The sequence below is a fragment of the Muntiacus reevesi genome, chromosome X, assembly GCF_963930625.1.
Source record: "Muntiacus reevesi chromosome X, mMunRee1.1, whole genome shotgun sequence".
NCBI classification, from domain to species: Eukaryota; Metazoa; Chordata; class Mammalia; order Artiodactyla; family Cervidae; genus Muntiacus; species Muntiacus reevesi.
In genome coordinates, this window is record NC_089271.1 from 7,896,773 (window position 1) to 7,915,866 (window position 19,094).

The window sequence follows — 19,094 nt, forward strand, 5'->3', positions numbered from 1 at the left end:
TCTTAGAAGAAATGAAGTAGCCATCATAGTCAACAAGAGAGTCCAAAATGCAGTACTTGGATGGGATGGGGAATACGTGTAACTATATGGCTGATTCATGTCAATGTATGACAAAACCCACTGAAATGTTGTGAAGTGATTGGCCTACAACTAATAAAATAATATTTAAACTCAAAAAAAAAAATAAATAAAAAAAAATAAAATCCCAAAGCAGTCTTTGATTTCCCCGTCTTAAAAAAAAAAAATGACAGAATGATCTCTCTTCGTTTTCAAGGCAAACCATTCAATATCACAGTAATCCAAGTCTATGCCCCGACAAGTAACACTGAAGAAGCTGAAGTTGAATGGTACTATGAAGACCTGCAAGACCTTTTAGAACTAACAGCCCAAAGCTATGTCCTTTTCATGATAGGGGACTGGAATGCAACAGTAGGACGTCAAGAAACACCTGGAGTGACAGGCAAATTTGGCCTTGGAGTACAGAATGAAGCAGGACACACCAACAGACTTTTGCCAAGAGAACGCACTGGTCATGCAAACACCCTCTTCCAACAACACAAGAGAAGACTCTACTCATGGATATCACCAGATGGTCAACACCGAAATCAGACTGATTGTGTTCTTTGCAGCCAAAGATGGAGAAGATCTATACAATCAGCAAAAACATGACTGGGAGCTGACTGTGACTCAGATCACAGTCAATAATGCGATGAACAATAATGAACTCCCCATTGCCAAATTCAGACTTAAATTGAAGAAAGTGGGGAAACCCAGCCATTCAGTTATGACCTAAATCAAATCCCTTATGATTATACAGTGGAAATGAGAAATAGATTTAAGGGACTAGATCTGATAGACAGTGTGCCTGATCAACTATACATGGAGGTTTGTGACATTGTAGAGGAGACATGGAGCAAGACCATCGCCAAGAAAAAGAATTTCAAAAAAGCAAAATGGCTGTCTGAGGAGGCCTTACAAATAGCTGTGAAAAGAAGAGAAACTAAAAGCAAAGGAGAAAAGGAAAGATATACCCATTTGAATGCAGAGTTCCACAGAATAGCAAGGAGCGATAAGAAAGCCTTCCTGAGCGATCAAGGCAAAGAAATAGAGGAAAGCAATAGAATGGGAAAGACTAGAGATCTCTTCAAGAAAATGAGAGATACCAAGGGAATATTTCATGCAAAATGGGGTCAGTAAAGGACAGCAATGGTATGGACCCAACAGAAACTGAAGATATTAAGAAGAGGTGGCAAAAAAAAAAAAAAAAAGAAGAGGTGGCAAGAATACACAGAAGAACTCTACAAAAAACATCTTCATGACCCAGATAATCACGATGGTGTGATCACTCACCTAGAGCCAGACATCCTGGAATCTGAAGTCAAGTGGGCCATAGGAAGCATCACTAAGAACAAAGCTAGTGGAGGTGATGGAATTCCAGTTGAGTTATTTCAAATCCTAAAAGATGTTGCTGTGAAAGTGTTGCACTCAATATGTCAGCAAATTTAGAAAACCCAGCATTGGCCAGAGGACTGGAAAAGGTCAGTTTTCATTCCAATCCCAAAGAAAGGCAATGCCAAAGAATGCTTAAACTACCGCACAATTGCACTCATATCACATGCTAGTAAAGTAGTGCTCAAAACTCTCCAAGTCAGCCTTCAGCAATACATGAACCATGAACTTCCAGATGTGCAAGCTGGTTTAGAAAAGGCAGAGGAACCAGAGGTCAAATTGCCAACATATGCTGGATCATCGAAAAAGCAAAAGAGTTCCTGAAAAACCTCTATTTCTGCTTTATTGACTATGCCAAGACTTTTGACTATGTGGATCAAAATAAACTGTGGAAAATTCTGGATTGATGGGAATACCAGCCCACCTGACCTGCCTGTTGAGAAACTTATCTGCAGGTTCAAAAAGCAACATGGAACAACAGACTGGTTCCAAACAGGGAAAGGAGAATGTCAAGGCTGCATATTAACTATATGCTTAGTTCTATTACTTACCTGCTTACTTAAATTATATGCAGAGTACATCATGAGAAACACTGGGCTGGAATGCGCACAGCCTGGAGTCAAGACTGCCAGGAGAAATACCAATAAAGTCAGATATGCAGATGACATCACCCTTAAGGCAGAAAGTGAAGAAGAGCTAAAGAGGCTCTTGATGAAAGTGTAACAGGAGAGTGAAAAGTTGGCTGAAAGCTCAACATTCGGAAAACTAAGATCATGGCATCCGGTCCCATCACTTTATGGCAAATAGATGGGGAAACAGTGGCTGACTTTATTTTGGGGGCTCCAAAATCACTGCAGATAAGTCGCTGCAGCCATGAGATTAAAAGACGCTTACTCCTTGAAAGAAAGGTTATGACCAACCTAGATAGCATATTAAAAAGCAGAGACATTACTTTGTCAACAAAGGTCCATCTAGTCAAGGCTATGGTTTTTCCAATAGTCATGCATGGAAGTGAGAGTTGGACTTGAAAGAAAGGTGAGTGCTGAAGAATTGATGCTTTTGAACTATGCTGTTAGAGAAGACTCTTGAGAGTCCCTCGGACTGCAAGGAGATCCAACCAGTCCATCCTAAGGGAGATTAGTCCTGGGTGTTCATTGGAAGGACTGATGTTGAAACTGAAACTCCAACACTTTGGCCACCTGATGTGAAGAGCTGACTCCTTTGTAAAGACACTGATGCTCAGAGGGATTGGGGGCAGGAGGAGAAGGGGACGACAGAGGATGAGATGGTTGGATGGCATCACCGACTCAACGGACATGAGTTTGGGTAAACTCTGGGAGTTGGTGATGGACAGGGAGGCCTGCCATGCTGTCATTCACAGGGTTGCAAAGAGTCATTCACGACTGAGCAACTGAACTGAACACAACCCTGTAAATCAACTATACTTCAATTAAAAACTAAAATGACTTTGAAAAAAATGATTGGTATATTTCATTGTTTGTAAAGTTTATATCCAAAGAAAATTCCTGTAAACAAGCATGGCTCACTACTTAGTGGCAGGCTTGCTGAAATACTTCCAGAGAGACATACTGATGTCTGCAATTTACCAGAAAATGCGCCAAGGAGAAAGGTCAATTGATGATTGGACAGAGGCATCGGCAAATGGACAGATACATGACAAAGCCAGTATTGTAAAATCGTTACAAAAGCAAACTTCTACACATGCTGTCTACAAGAGACCTACCTCATACCAAGGGACACATACAGAGTGAACATAAAGGTTTGGAAAAAGGTATGTCATGCAAATGGAGACCAAAAGAAAGCAGGAGTATCAATACTCATATCAGATAAAATAGACTTTGAAAGAAAGGCTGTGGAAAGAGACAAAGAAGGACACTACATAATGATCAAAGGATCTAACCAAGAATATATAACAATTATAAATATATATGCACCCAACATAGGAGAAGCTCAATATACATAAGGCAAATGCTAAGAAGTAGGAAAGGGGTAGCAGTAACACAGTAAGAGTAGAAGACTTTAATATGCCATTCACAACTATGGATACATAGTAGAAGCAAAGAAATCATAAAAATTAGGGCAGAAAGAAGTGAAAAAAAGCAGACTATAGCAAAAATCAACAAAACTAAAAGGTGGTTCTTTGAGAAGATAAATAAAATAGACAAACTATTAGCCAGACAAATAAGGAAAAAAAGGGAGAAGAATCATATCAACAAAATTAGAAATGAAAATTCATTAGTATACTATAATGGTCTTTATCTTTCTGGCTTACTTCACTCTGTATAATGGGCTCCAGTTTCATCCATCTCATCAGAACTAATTCAAGTGAATTCTTTTTAATGACTGAGTAATATTCCATGGCGTATATGTACCACAGCTTCCTTATCCATTCGTCTGCTGATGGGCATCTAGGTTGCTTCCTTGTCCTGGCTATTATAAACAGTGCTGCGATGAACATTGGGGTGCACATGTCTCTTTCAGATCCACGACTGATTCATGTCAATGTATGACAAAAACCACTACAACATTGTAAAGTAATTAGCCTCCAACTAATAAAATAAATGGGAGAAAAAGAAATGAAAATGCAGAAATCACAACAGACAACACAGAAATACAAAGGATCACAAGAGACTACTATCAGCAGATATATGAAAATAAAATGGACAACTTGGAAGAAATGGATGAATTCTTAGAGAAGTATAACCTTCCAAAACTGAACCAGGAAGAAATAGAAAATCTTACCAGACCCATACGTCAAAAGCACGGAAATTGAAACTGTAAAAACAAATCCTCAAACAAATGAAAGTACAGGACAAGTTGGCTTCACAGATGAATTCTACCAAACAATTAAAGAGCTAACACCTATCCTACTCAAACTCTTCCAAAAAGTTGCACAAGGTAAACTCACAAACTCATTATATGGGGCCCCCATCACCCTAATCCCAAAACCAGACAAAGATGCCACACACACAAAAAAAAGAAAACTGCAGGCCAATATCACTGATGAACATACATGAAAAATCTTCAACGAATTCTAGCAAACAGAATCCAACAACATATTCAAAAGGTCAGACATCATGACCAAGTGGGTTTATCCCAGGGATGCAAGGATTCTTCAATATTTGCAAATCAATCAATGTGACTGAATGTGATTCAATTGAGAATTGCATTAACAAACTGAAAGATAAAAACCATATGATTATCTCCATAGATGCAGAGAAGGCCTATGACAAAATTCAACATGCATTTATGATAAAAATGCTCCAGAAAGCAGGCATAGAAAGAACACAACTCAACAGAATAAGTCATATATGATAAAAACATAGCAAACTTTATCCTCAAAGGTGAAAAATTGAAAGCATTTCCCCTAAAGTCAGGAACAAGACAAGAGTGCCCAGTCTCACCACTACTATTAAACATAATTTTGGAAGCTTTAGCCATAGCAATCAGAGCAGAAAAAAATTAAAGGGAGTCCAAATTGGAAAAGAAGAAGTAAAACTCTCACTGTTTGCGGATGACATGATCCTGTACACAGAAAGCCCTAAAGACACCACCAGAAAATTACTAGAGCTAATCAATGAATATAGAAAAGTTGCAGGATATAAAATTAATACACAGAAATCCCTTGCATTTCGATACACTAACAATGAGAAAACAGCAAGTGAAATTAAGAAACAATCCCTTTCAGCATTGTGATGAAAAGGATGAAATACTTAGGAATAAAACTACCTAAACAAACAAAAGACCTATATGTAGAAAACGTTGAAACACTGATGAAAGAAATCAAAGATGACACAAATAGATGGAGAAATATACCATGTTCATGGATCTGAAGAATCAATATAGTGATTCTCTAACCCAAATATAGATGGAGAAATATACCATGTTCATGGATCTGAAGAATCAATATAGTGATTCTCTAACCCAAAGCAAACTATAGATTCAATGCAATCCCTATCAATCTATCAATGGTATTTTTCTCAGAAGGAGAACAAATAATTTCACAATGTGGATTGAAATACAGAAAACCTTGAATAGCCAAAGCAATCTTGAGAAAGAAAAATGGAAGAGGAGGAATCAGTCTCCTGACTTCAGACTATACTACAAAGTTACTGTCATCAAGACAGTATGGTACTGGCAGAAAGACAGAAATACAGATCAATGGAACAAAACAGAAAGGCCAGATATAAATCCACCCACCCATGGACACCATGTCTTTAACAAAGGATGCAAAAATATACAATGGAGAAAAGACAATCTCTTTAACAAGTGGTGATGGGAAAACTGGTCTACCAAATGTAAAAGAAGGAAACTAGAACACTTTCTACCTCCATACACAAAATAAACTCAAAATGGATGAAAGATTCAAATGCAGGACTCAAAGCTATAAAATTCCTAGAGGAGAACATATTCAAAACACTCCCTTAGAAAAATCACAGTAGGATCCTCTATGACACACCTCCCAGAGTAATGGAAATACAAGCAAAATTAAACAATCTGGACCTAATTAAACTTAAAAGCTTTTGCACAACGAAGGAAACTATGAGCAAGGTGAAAAGACAGCCTTCAGAATGGGAGAAAATAATAGCAAATGAAGCAACTGACAAAGAATTAATCTCAAAAATATATAAGCAGCTCCACACCAGAAAAATAAATGACCCAATCAAAAAATGGGACAAAGAACTGAAGAGACTTTTCTCCAAATAAGACATACAAATGGCTAACAAACACATGAAAAGATGCTCAATGTCACTCATTATCAGAGAAATGCAAATCATAACCACAATGAGGGATCATCTCTCGCTGGTCAGAATGGCTGCTATCAGAAAGTCTATAAACAATAAATGCTGCAGAGGCTGCAGAGTAAGGGAACCCTCTTACACCATTGGTGGGAATGCAAACTAGAACGGCCACTATGGAGAACAGTGTGGGGATTCCTTACAAAACTGGAAATAGAATTGCCATACAACCCAGCAATCCCACTGCTGGGCATACACACTAAGGAAACCAGAACTGAAAAAGACATGTGCACCCCAATGCTCATCACAGCACTCTTTACAAGAGCTAGGATATGGAAGCAACCTAGATGTCTTTCAGCATACACACAGAAAACAAAACCATGATACATATGACTCAGCTATTAAAAAGAACGTATTTGAATCACTTCTAATGAGGTGAATGAAACTGGAGCCTATTATACAGAGTGAAGTATGTCAGAAGGAAAAACACCAATAGAGTATATTAACCCATATATATGGAAATTAGAAAGAGGGTAATGATGAACACATATGCGAGGCAGCAAAAGAGACACAGATATAAAGAAGAGACTTTTGGACTCTGTGGGAGAAGGCCAGGGGGAGATGATTTGAGAGACTAGCATTGAAACATGTATATTATGACATGTGAAATAGATCACCCATCCAATTTTGATGCATGACATAGGGCACTCAAAGCCAGTGCACTAGGAAAACACTGAAGGATGGGATGGGGACTGAAGTGGTAGGGGTTTCAGGATGGGCAAGACATGTACTCCCATGGCCGATTCAACTCAATATATGGCAAAAATCACCACAATACTGCAAAGTAAGGAGCCTCCAATTAAAATAAATACATTAATTTAAAAGAAAAAGACCCATGTACATGCTATCTACAAGAAACCCACTTCAGACCTAAAGACACATATAGACTGAAAGTGAGAGGATGGAAAAATATATGCTATGCAAATGGGAATCAAAGAAAGATGGAATAGCAATCCTCATATCAGACCTTAAGCTAAAGAAGATTACAAGAGATAAGGAAGGACACTACATAGTGATGAAGGGATCAATACAAGATGAAGACATAGCAATTGTAAACATCTATGCCCCCAACACAGGAACACCTCAATACATAAGACAGACACTAACAGACATTAAAAGAGAAACTGACAGTAAAACAATCATAGTCGACTCTTAACACCCCACTCACACCAATGGACAGATCATCAAAACAGAAAATTTATGCAGAAACACATGTCTTAAATAATACATGAGATGAGATGAATCCCATTGGTATCTTCAGGACATGCCATCCAATGGAGAAGAATACACCTTCTTCTCAAGTGCACATGGAACACTCTCCAGGATAGACCACATCACGAGTCCCAAATCAAACCTCAGTAAAATTAACAAAATTGAAATTGTATCAAGCATCTTCTCTGACATCAACACTATGAGACTAGATATCAATTAGAAGAAAAAAACTGTAAGAAACACAAACACAAGGAGAATAAACAACACATTTCTAAATAACAAACAGGTTACTGAGGAAATCAAAATGGAAATCGAAAATTTTCTAGAAAAAAATGACAATGAAAACACGACAACTCAAAACCTATGGGATGCAGGAAAAGTAGTTCTAAGAGACAAGTTTGTAGCAATACAATCCTAAATCAAGAAACAAGAAAAGCATCCAATAGACAACCTCAATTGACTCCTAAAACAACTGATAAAGAAGAACAAAAAAAAATAGCCAAAATTAGTATGTGGAAAGAAATCATAAAAGTCTGAGCTGAAATAAATGAAAAATAAATGAAAGAAACAATAGCAAAGATTAATAAACTAAAAGCTGGTTCTTTGAGAAGATAAACAAAATTGACAAACCTTTAGCCAGACTCATCGAGAAAAATAGAGAGAAGAATCAAATCAACAAACTTAAAAATGGAAAAGGAGAGATTACAACAGAAAATGCAGAAACACAAAGGATTATAAGAGACTATTATGAACAACTCTATGGCAATAAAATGGATAACCTGGAAGAAATGGAAAGATCCTTAGAAAAGCCCAATCTTCCAAGACTGAAGCAGGAAGAAATAGAAATTATGAACCACCCAATTACAAGCTCCAAATCAAAGCTGTGATCAAAAAATTCCCAAAAGACAAAAGCCCAGGACCAGATGGCTTCACAGGTGAATTCTATCAAACATTCAGAGATGAGCAAATGCTTATCCTTCTAAAACTCTTTCAAAAAATTACAGAGGAAGGAACACTTTCAAACTCATTCCACGAAGCTACCATCACTCTGATACCAAAACCAGACAAAGACAAGACCAAATAAGAAAACTACAGGCCAACATCACTGATGAACACAGATGCAAAACCTCCTCAGCAAAATTTTAGCAAACAGAATTCAACAACACATCAAAAACCATGATCAAGTTGGGTTTATTCCAGGGATGCAAGGATTCTTCAATATTCGCAAATCAATCAATGTGACAGACCATATTAACCAAAGGAAAGCTAAAAATCATATGATAACCCAAATCCATGCAGTGAAAGCCATTAAATCTAAAAGTTTTAAATTATTAAATTAAAAATAAATAAAGTTTAAAAAGAAATAAGCTAAAAAAAAAGGAAAAAACGTTGAAATAACTCAAAGTCCATCAACTGGTAATTGAATAAATAAGACATGCAATGCAAAATTATTTGGCCATCAAATGAATGGAGTTCTTATATAAGCTATAACATGCTAGAGCTCTGAAATGATTATGTTAATTAAAAGAAGCCAGGAGCAAAAGGCTGTGCATTGCATTATTCTCTTCATGTGACTGCTTATGTCCCAGATTAGGCAATTCTCTAAAGACCGAAAACAGAGGAGTGAATGCAAGGGCCCAGATGAAGGGGGAAATGGAAAATGTCTGCCAACTGGAGAGTGTTTCCCATTGGAGTGATGAAAATATTCTAGAATGAGACTGTGGTTATGGTTATTCAACCTATGAATAAGTTACAAATCAATGAATTATACAGCTCAACTGGTAAATTCATGGTACAGGTACAACATGTCAATAAATCAAATTTTTAAAAAATCACTGAAATTAACTTCTACATCCAGGAAAATTATCCTAGAAGGAGATATTCTCATATGAACAAAACATTGGGGAATTCATTCTCGGCAGATACCGTGTCTGTAAGAAATGTTAAAAGAAGTTATTTACACAAAATAAGATGATATTGATGAGAAACTATGAGTTAAGAAAGACTGTTATGTTGAAGTTTGACAGAAAACAACAAAATTCTGGAAAGCAATTATCCTTCAATGAAAAATTAATTGAAAAAATAAATGAAGGCAAATTGAAATGAAGGTTTTTTCCTCTTATTATTAATTGGTTAAGGATAAATGCTTCTTTGGGCTTCTCCATCTTTGTTTTTCACTGATTATGAATCTTCATAATTAAAGTGGGTTTCACGTATACAAGATCTATTTTTGCTCAGTGGTAAAGAATTCGCCTGCAATGCAGGAGCTGTGGCAGATGCGAATTCCATTTCTGGGTCAGGAAGATCCCCTGCAGGAGAGTATGGCAACCCACTCCAGCATTCTTGCCTGGAGAATCCCCGTGAACAGAAGAGACTGGTGGGCTTACAGTCCATGGGGTGGCAAACAGTTTGACAAAAGAAACAGTCTCACAGACTCAGAAAAGAATCAATGGTCACCAGAAAGAAAAAAAATAAAAACTGCGAGACAGGGAGTAATGAACTGATTCAGGCTAACATAAGGAGGCTAATACTATGGGAAAAAAGAAAAAAAAAGAATCCATCAGGAACCACTGTGTAACACAGGAATCCTATTTAACGCTCTGTAGCATCCTATATCGGAAAAGAACCTGGAAGAGAAGACATACACATCTATGTACAAGTGAATCGAGTTGTTGCCGACCCAAAAAAACCCCCAAAATACCCACAACCTTATCATTCAACCACATACGACAATTCAAATTAGGGAACAAAAGTACAAAAAAGGAATCAGAAAGGCTTACTCTATTGCCCTCAGGCCATGGTGACCCGGACGGTGTCACATCCCTGGAGCCTGTGCTGGTTTCGATCCGAAGACTGGAGCGTCTCATTGCAGACGGAGCTGGGAGCATGTGGCAGGAAATGTGATCCCACAATGGACCTGGGGTGCCTCCTTCCCTCTGCATGAGCACCCAATCTCCAGATGCAGGTGGAACCTCCTGCAGAGAAACCAAGCCTACATCACCTAAGAATTGGTGAAGCCTCCGGGCTGAAACAGGTTTGCAAGGTCCCCTGGTCAGTCTATGTCCCCTAGGCTGGGGTTCCTAACTCCAACTTCCATCCTTAGGGTCACCCCACCTACAGATGACAGCACCCTCTGCAGAGTGGTGTCCACAAACTGGGATGTGTCCTGGGGACCTTGGGTAAGGGGGGAGGAGAAATGAAACTCAAGCCTTGGGTGTTTCTTTTGGCACATTCCACTCTAGCTAACAATCCATGAACAGAGTTTTCCATGAGACTCAATGCCTGAGGACCAGAGTGGGGCAGGAAGCAATGCTGTTTCCTTAGAACTGTCTTCCAGAAAAACAACTGTAAACCTAGTGCTGTTCGGCTCTTCATATACACAAGGCCTGTGGGACTGTAAATGACCCCCCCCCCACTTCCAGTCATGTCCCGGGGTAGATAATCAGACAGGAACTCAAAACAGGGCCACCTTTCAAGAAAACATTGTCGAGAGGTAAACTGTAGTCACTCTGTACAGTATCGAAAAGCACGAGGAAAATTCCTCCAGCTCACTATGTATTCAGTTCAGTTGCTCAGTTGTGTCCTACTCTTTGCAATCCCACGCACTGCAGCACGCCCCTGTGTATTAAATCCATGCAAATCAAAGCTCCCATGAAAAATCCCCTCCCACAGGTCAGAGTGGCCACTGCCTAAAACATCTACAGAGAATACGGGCTGCAGAGGATGGAGGCAAAAGGGAATTCTCCTACACTCTTGGTGGGGGTGTAAATGGGTGCAAGAACTATCAAAAACAGCAAGGAGGTTCCTTATCAGGTAAACATCCAGAAACCACATGGCCCGACAATCCCATGTCTGGGCTCAGACCCAGAAAAAGATCACAAATCAAAGTGACCCATGCACCCTTGTTTTCAGGGCAGCTTGACTGACAATGGCCAAACTAGAATGGTTGCTGGCCAAAAACTTGGCTTTCTCTGCCCAGTGAAGCCAAATAAAAAATACGGAGACAGAGTTTCAAGGAGATACAAAAGTGGCTTTTATTCTCAAGCCAGCAGAGAGGGGAACACAATAGGGTCATGCCTCAAGGACTGTGCAACCCCACCCCCTGCCCATGAAGAGTCTAGGGGCTTATATAAGGCAAGGGCTCACAGTCAGGTGTCAGTGATGAGGAACAAAGGGGACAGGATCTAGATTTCTTCCTCGTGCATTTTTCCAAAGACAGTCATAGACTGAAGTCAATAACCCAGTAACTGACTCTGGCAGTTGGGGTGGCTCTGCTGCCTTCTCTCTGATATGTAAGTACAAGGGGAAGAGTGTTATAAGGGTAGACACTAGAGAGGGGATGTATTTAGCATAGAGTCCAAGGAAAAAATGCTACTTGTAGCTCCTTCAGAGTTAGGGGGCAGAAAAGCAAACTTAGTCACAGACATTCAGAGTTATGAGGAGTTAAAGTAAAAAAAAAAAAGTAACTAGGAATGTTCAGGCCGGCTCACTGTTTTCTTGATCTCCTTTGTTCTCAAAAAAGGGAAAGAATAAAAAACTCATTCCCCTTTTTTTCTTTTGCATGTATTCTCAGTCGCTTCAGTCATGTCCAACAGTTTGTGACCCCAACTATAGCCCGCCAGGCTCCTCTGTCCATGGGATTCTCCAGGCAAGAATACTGGAGTGGGTTGCAATGTCCTTCTCCAGGGGGTCTTCCCCACTCAGGGACTGAACCCATGTCTCCTGCATTGGCAGGTGGATTCTCTACTGGCTGAGCCACCAGGGAAGCCCTCCCTGCAAAAAGTTCAACGAAGTTATTCATCAACAGGAAAATGAAGTCAGAGTGGTGCACCTCTGCACTGGAATACTACCCAGCCCTGAATCAGAACGGAATAATGCCAGTGACAACAGCGTGGATGGATAGAGTCAATCCCATACTAAGTAAAGGAAGGCAGAGAGAGAAAGACAAATATCAGAAGGTATCACTGACAGGTATCTTCTTGAAATTAATGCAAATGCAGGCTATTACACAGTAGAAAGAGACTCAAAAACTTAGAAAACCAACTTATGATTATTTGTAAAAAAGTTAGGGATGTGGGATAAACAAAGAGTTTGCAAGGAGCAAACAGACGTTAATATACATCAAACAGATAATCAGGAAAAAAAAACTGTTGAATAGCAAAGGGCAGCCTACTGGGGACACTGTAATTCTCTCTCTGGGGAAGATGAACCCAAAAAAGAATAGATAAATGTCTGTTTATCACTGAATCCAGCTCCTGTACACCTGAAACAAACACAATATCGGAAATCAACCCTACTTCAAAATAAAACAACAATGAATGCACAGAAAAAGAAATTTACAGCAGGATCCTCTAGGACCCACCTCCCAGAGTAATGGAAATAAAAGCAAAAATAAACAAATGGGACCTAATTAAACCTAAAAGCTTTTATACAACGAAGGAAAATACAAGCAAGGTGAAAAGACAGCCTTCAGAATGGGAGAAAATAATAGCAAACCAAACAACAGACAAAGAATTAATCTCAAAAATATACAAGCAACTCCTGCAGCTCAACTCCAGAAAAATAAATGACCCAATCAAAAAATGGGCCAAAGATCTAAACAGACATTTCTCCAAAGAAGACATACAGATGGCTAACAAACACATGAAAAGATGCTCAACATCACTCATTATCAGAGAAATGCAAATCAAAACCACAATGAGGTAGCATCTCATGCTGGTCAGGGTGGTTGCTATCAAAAAGTCTACAAACAATAAATGCCGGAGAGGGTGCAGAGAGAAGGGAACCCTCTTACACTGTTGGTGAGAATGCAAACTAGTAGAGCCACTATGGAGAACAGTATGGAGATTCCTTAAAAAAAGTGCAACTAGAGCCGCCATACAACCCAGCAATCCCACTGCTGGGCAGACACAGCGAGGAAATCAGAATTGAAAGAGACATGTGTACCCCAATGTTCATCACAGCACTGCTTACAATCGCCAGGATATGGCAGCAACCTAGATGTCCATCAGCAGATGAATGGATAAGAAAGCTCTGGTACATATACACAATAGAATATTACTCAGCTATTAAAAAGAATGCAATTGAATCAGATCTAATGAAGTGGATGAAACTGGAGCCTATTATACAGGGTGAAGTAAGTCAAAAAGAAAAACACCAATACAGTATATGTGGAATTTAGAAAGATGGTAACGATGACACTATATGTGAGACAGCAAAAGAGACACAGATGTAAAGAAAGAAGAGACTTTTGGACTCTGTGGGAGAAGGTGAGGGTGGGATGATTTGAGAGACTCGCATCAAAGCATGTATATTACCATATGTGAAACAGATCACCAGTCCAGGTTCAATGCATGAGACAGGGTGCTCACGGCTGGTGTTCTGGGATGACCCTGAGAGATGGGATGGGGAGGGAGATGGGAGGGGGTTTCAGGATGGGGAACACATGTACACCCACGGATGATTCATGTCAAAGAATTGCAAAAACGACTACAATATTGTAAAGCAATTAGCCTCCAATTAAGATAAATTAATTCAAAAAAGAAAAGAAATTTACAAGTGGAGTGTGAAGCAAAAGCAATGCTGACTCCTTGTGGCCATTTTTTGTAACAGCAACTCTAAAAGCTGTGTTCAGTTCAGTTCAGTCGCTCAGTCGTGTCTGACTCTTTACGACCCCATGGACTGCAGCACTCCAGGCCTCCCTGTCCATCACTGACTCCTAGAGTTTACTCAAACTCATGTCCATTGAGTCAGTGATGCAATCCAACCATCTGATCTTCTGTCACCACCCTTGTCCTCCTGACCTCAATCTTTCCCAGCATCATATATGTATGTGTGAGTGTGTTTGTGCACAGGAGGGGCTGGAGGGCCGGGACCACCTTGAGGAAAGGAGGCACCCACCAGGCATCTCCACGTGGAAGTTGAGTCCCTCTGGGTCAGAATACAGAGCCTGAGGGAGCCCCTGGCCTGAGGCTCATGGGGACAGTGACAAGCCCATCACAAGTCCTGAGCTGGTGCTGACCATGTTCTGGCCAGTGCCACTGGGGGAGGACACCTGATGACCCAGGTCTTGTGTCCTGTCCCTGCATTGAGGGGGTAGGGTCATGGGCTGGTCAGAGTGGATGGACACTTTGGTAGCCTGGGAAGTGCTTGGGGGACCCAGTGAGTGTTTCAGGGGGCTGGTGAGTTAGGGGAACCCAGCGAGCCTTTCAGGGGGTTGGCGAGTTTGGGGGACCCAGTGTGTGTTTCAGGGGGCCAGTGAGTATCTGGGGGACCCAGTGAGCATTTCAGGGAGCTGGCGAGTTTGGGGGACCCAGTGAGCATTTCAGGGGGCTGGGGAGTTTGGAGGACACAGTGAGCATTTCAGGGGGTCGGTAAGTATCTGGGGGAGCCAGTGAGCATTTTGTGGAGCTGGTGAGTTTGGAAGCCTGAGCAAAGGTCTAGAACCCTGGTGTTCATGAAGTCTGCTGACCACTCAGGGGGCCGGGTGAGCAGGACGACAGGACCAGCTATGTGCTGGGTTTGCTGGCCCTGCACTGCTCCATCCATTCATTCACCTGAGAACTATTTCCTGAGCGCCTCTGTTTCCATCCCCACCCACAGACGTGCATGAGGTCACACGGGGCCTCCTCCAGTGCCTCACCGTGGGCCAGCGGGGGCAGAACCTGACCTCACCGGCACGCGCCCCACCTGCTCACCTGAGTGGCCTGAGAACTCAGAGGGCGCGGCAGACTCACAGGAGGAAGAGCCATCAGGGTGTGCAGGGGCACCCGGCTTGCTCCCTGGGGTGCTGTCTGAGGCCTCGCGGCTGGGTGGCACTACTGCTGAGCACTCCTGAATCTGCACTGGGAAACCAGAGAGCTGGGGTTCGGAGACAAGGAAGAGAGGACAGGTGACCCACACCTATGTGCCTGGGAGATGGGAGAGTGTCTTGCAAGTACAGGATTGGTGTCCACAGGCGATGGGACATTATTCCTCCCATCACAGTGAACCCACCACCATCTCAGGCCAGTGCAAATGGGAAGATGAAGCGCTTGTGACACCCTGACCCAGATTCTGATGGAACAGAGGTCCAGGGATGTGGAGACAGGACGACTCAGGAGTGAGCAGGTGACCTGTGCTAGGTGGAGAGTTGTGGAAAGGACACCCAGTGGGCAGGTGACCTGTATAATGGGGAGGTCTCCTCTGTGAGGGGAAGACAAAGACACACACCCACAGGTGTCCGCAGGATGGTGACACAGACACACCAAAGGAGTCCTACGTGGCGGGGCACACACATCCACGGGGGCTCCCCACGGTGTGGTGCTTGGGGTTCTGACATACTGTTTTGCTGTGTGTTCTACTTGCATCTCGTAGACTACTCAGATTAGAGAAGAGACTCTTATTCTGAAGGGTTATTGTGAAGAGGAAAGGGGCCTATTACAGGAGGATGAGCTCTTCAGGGAGAAGGACTATTATTCTAGAAGGGGGATGATTACATAGAGGTAGGACTTTATTTGTACAAGGGGCAACATTACTGTAGAGAGCTGGCTAATATGATAGAGGGGAGATACAACAATAAATAGGGCTATGGCCATGTAGGGGGTATATCACTGTGGAGAAAGTGAAAGTTCATCAGTCGTGTCTGACTCTAGACAGGCCATGGAATTCTCCAGGCCAGAATACTGGAGTGGGTAACCTTTCCCTTCTCCAGGGGATCTTCCCAACCCAGGGACTGAACCCAGGTCTCCCGCAATGCAGGCGGATTCTTTACCAGCTGAGCCACCAGGGAAGCCCTACTGTGGAGAGGGGACTCATAATCAAGGAGGACCCTTACTGTAGTGGGGGACTATTACTGTGGAGGGGGGAAAATTATTATTGGGGGGCTCTGACACTGTGGGGATTGTTACAATAGGGGGACTCTGATACTGTGGGGGCTGTTACAGTAGAGGAGGGACTATGACAATACAGAGAAATATTATAATACAGGGAACTTTTACAATAGAGGGGGGCCATTCTGAAGAGGGGGGTTATTACAGAAGAGGCAGAACTATTTATGGAGGGAAGAGTCTTACCATAGAGGGGGCTATTACAATAAAGGAGGACTCTCTCTGTTGAGAGAGGACTGCTATAGTATATGTGAGACTATTATAGTAGAGGGTGGTCTATCTATTGTAGAGGGGGAACTATTACTGAGCAGAGGGAACTACAATAAAGAGAGAGGGACTATTAGAGTAGAAGAGGACGACTACCTTAGAGGGGACTATTATAATGAACGGAGGTCTGTAACTGCAGACAGGGACTATTACAATAGAAAGGGACTACTGAAACTGAGGAAGACTATTACTACAGAGGGGGGACTATTATGATAGGGAAGGGACTACTAATATAGAGTAGGGACAACAGAAGGGGACTATTAGTGTAGAGGGGAAACCATGACAATAGAGGCAGGACTGTTATAGTAGAAGGGGGACTTCGACTGTGGAAGGGGAATAGTGACAACAGAGGGAGATTATTTGATGAGAGACTATTACCACAGAGACAGACTTCTTACAACATGGAGTGGACCATGACAGTAGATGGGGATTTTTACTGTAGAGGAAGATTATAGCAATGGAGGACTTTTACTCTAGAAGGGGGATACTAGAGGCAGACTGTTATCATTGAAGCGTACTACTATAATCAAGGAGGAGTATTATTGCAGAGAGGGGACTATGACAGTACTACTGTAGAAAGGGAACTTTGACAATAGAGGGGGGACTATCACTATATAGCAGGACTATGACATTAGAGGGGGGTTATTTCAGCAGGGGAGAGGTTTTTACTGCAGAGGGGGGATTATGACAATAGAAAGTGAAGTATGACAATAGACACAGGACTATGAGTGTATGGGGTGGAGGACTATGACAATAAAGGAGAACTCTTACTCTATTAGTTCTCTAATAGAGAACTGTTACTCCATAGGGGAAATGGTTACTATGACACTAGAGAGGAGCTAATACTGTAGAAGAACTATTACTATGGGGGCGGGCTATGATAATAGAAGGGGAGTAATAAAAGCAACCCACTCCAATACTCTTGCCTGGAAAATCCCATGGACGGAGGAGCCTGGTGGACTGCAGTCCATGGGGTCGCAAAGAGTCGGACACGACTGAGCAACTTCACTTTCTGTCACTTTTCATTATTATAGAGGGGGGACTATGACAGTAGAGGAGCACAGTTACTGTAGAAGTGGAATTTTGAGAAAAGAGGGCTATTACTCTAAACACTATGACATTAGTGTTGGTCGCTCAGTCGTGTCCAACTCTTTTCAACTCCATGAACTGACTGCATGGAGCCCGCCAAGCTCCTCTGTCCATGGGATTATCCAGGCAAGAATACTGGAGTGGGTTGCCATGCTTTTCTCCAACTATGATATTAGAGGGGGCTATTACTATAGAAGGGGAACTATTACTGTAGAGGGAAGACTATGACAATAGGAGGGGAGTATTACTGTAGAGGGGGGACCACGACAACAGAAGGGGACTATTACTGTAGAGGGGGTACTATGACAACAGAAGGGAACTATTACTATAGAGAGGGGACCTTAAGAATAGATACAACCCCTGTCCGTAGAGAGCAGTAAACACAAAAATAAAGGCCCAGGCGTATGTTTGCCATGAAAGCAGTCCTGATGGCACATGGACCACAGGCCTTGACTCGGGAGGAGCTGTGAGGGGAGGCTTCTGCCCAGGCAGGGAAAGTGGCTGCAGTTGGGGCTGGGCAGGCGGAACCAGTGGGTCACAGACCCAAGTTCTGACTGGTCCTGGGAATGACCGGGTCAGCCCCAACTGATGATTCTGGGGAGGGACTGGTCTGTTGTGGCCAGGTCAGGGAAGTGAGGATCTGAGTCTCTATAGGGAGGGGTCTTTGCAGAAACTGTTCCCAGGACATGGTGGGTGAGGCAGGGGGTTCCTGGACCCTCAGATCACCTTCAACACCACGAAGAGGGCTCTGTCCCCTCTCCCACGTGGAAAGACAAGGCACAGGGGCTTGGGAGTGAGATCAGGATCTGGGTGGGTGGACAAAAGTCCGCAGACGCCACTCAGAAGTCATGGTTCACGTCTCCAGGTGATTGTGTTTTAAATCATCTCCTTGCATGATGGGATGGCCATGCTTGGCCCCATGTGGGTAAAGTCTCTATAGTGTTTTTACTCATCTGTCCCCGCTCCACCAGGACACCCACCCAGAACAGGAGAGAGGGGACACTCAGACCCTGACCAGAGGCAATCCCAGCTTCATAGCTGCTCAGGTGGGTGCTTCATTCTGGGAGCCTCTCCAGTCACTTTTACTGCAGCAACACCCACCCGATGGAGAGAGCGCCTCTGGGGAGTGAAGGCGGTGTGACCTAGTGTCTGGGCTCCATAGCCCCTAGGATGGAAGCCCCCATCCCTGGAGACCCCACAGGCTCAACTGGGCCCCTCTCAGCCCCAAGAGGAGGGGTTAGTGCACAGCGCGAGGGTGGGGGACCCTCTGGAGGGGAACGCCAGCTCTAGCCTCAGGGAGAACAGACTTGAGCTGCTGGGGTCTGTCTGGTGGTCCATCTCCTCCCTCCCTTGCTCCCCCTCAAACCCTCACTTCACCTCCTGTGTCTCT